This window comes from Carlito syrichta, unplaced genomic scaffold (assembly GCF_000164805.1).
Source record: "Carlito syrichta isolate Samal-C Ts95f unplaced genomic scaffold, Tarsius_syrichta-2.0.1 Scaffold314146, whole genome shotgun sequence".
NCBI classification, from domain to species: Eukaryota; Metazoa; Chordata; class Mammalia; order Primates; family Tarsiidae; genus Carlito; species Carlito syrichta.
In genome coordinates this window covers 399,319-400,897 of record NW_007258242.1, presented here as the reverse complement: position 1 = coordinate 400,897, position 1,579 = coordinate 399,319, and the positions used below count along the sequence as shown (strand labels likewise).

The following is a 1,579-nucleotide window of genomic DNA, read 5'->3' as shown; positions in this document are numbered from 1 at the left end:
CCAAGTTGCCCAGGCAGGTCTCGAACCCATGGGCTCAGGCAATTCACTCATGTCAGGCTCCCAAAGCACGGGATTACAGGCTGAGCCACCAAGCCCGGCTAAAATATATTATTAAGATACAATTTAAAAATATAAGATAAATTGTAATAGTAAGATAGACCGGGCAGGATGGCTCATGCCTCTAATTCCAATACTTTGCGAGGCGGAGGCAAGAGGATTGTCTGAGCCCAGCGGTTCGAGACCAGCCTGAGCAACTTGTCAAGACCTCATCTCTACAATAAATCAAAAAATTAGCTGGGCATGGTGGCACATACCTGTGGTTCCAGCTGCTTAGAAGGCTGAGGCGGAAGGACCATCTGAGTCCAGCAGGTCAAGGCTGCAATGTCCGTGAGTGTGCCACTGCACTCCAGCCTGGGCAACAGAGTGAGACTCTGGCTCAAGGAAAAAAAAAAAAAGAATTAGCAATTCCAGCCAGGTGAGGTGGTTTACACCTGTAATCCCAGCACTTTAGGAGACAGAAGCAAGAGGACTGCCTGAGTCCAAGGGTTCAAGACCAGCATGGGCAACTTGGTGAGACCTCGTTTCTACAATTTAAAAAAATTGGCTGGACATGGAGGTGCACCCCTGTGGTTTCAGCCACTTGGAAGTATGAGGCAGAAGGATCACCTGAGCCCAGCAGGTTGTGGCTGTGGTGACCATGAGCATACCTCTGCACTCCAGCTTGAGCAGCACAGTGAGACTCCAACTCAAAAAAATAAAAACAGTAAGATAACCTTCCATAAGACTACACTACTACAAAAAAAAATTTGGACCAATATCACAAGCATAAAATTTTTTAAAGTATAAAATTCTGTTAACTTCAAGAAAATAGCAGCAATCATAATAAGTATAACTAGAGCTAACACCTATAGAATGTGCCAGGCATTCTGCTAAATACTTTACAAGAATAACTCATTGAATCCTCACAAAAACCCTAGGAAGCTGTTACTAACATTATCCTCATTTTACACATTAGGAATGTAAGGCACAAAGACATAAAAGAATTTGCCCATGGTCACACCAAGGAAGGGGCAGAACCAGATTTTACCTCAGATCTTGTGGCTTCCAGAGGCCATGCTCTTAATCACTATGCCATACTTGCTTAAGCATGTAAAAGTTCTGTGATTATCTTTTAATATCTAGCATGCAAGGCATGCTCGAAGGCAGGAAATCTGTTACACAGTATGGAGTAGCAAAGAGAATGATTGCAGGCTTTTGCACCCGATCTTGTGGGCCTGGACTCAAATCCAGGACTCAAATCTTTTCTGTTCTTACCAAAGAACATCTGGGGTTAAGCCACACATAAAACACTCTTATAGGACATCATCATTTAGCCAGTAAAAGCCGGGCTCGGTGGCTCAGCCTGTAATCCCGCACTTTTGGGAGCCTGAGCCCGTGGGTTCGAGACCCGCCTGGGCAACTTGGCAAGACCTCATCTCTACAATAAATCAAAAATCAGCTGGGCATGGTAGTGCGTGCCTGTAGTTCCAGCTACTTGGATGCTGAGGCGGAAGGATCGCCGGAGCCCAGCCAGTCGAGG

The 1,579-nt window shown here is 45.5% G+C and overlaps 1 protein-coding gene across 1 annotated transcript in view; it reads right to left on the bottom strand.

The window, feature by feature from the left end:
* RAD9B (RAD9 checkpoint clamp component B) overlaps positions 1-1,579 on the bottom strand; it is a 47,302-nt gene that overhangs the window by 41,303 nt on the left and 4,420 nt on the right. The gene's annotated exons all lie outside the window — the stretch shown is intronic.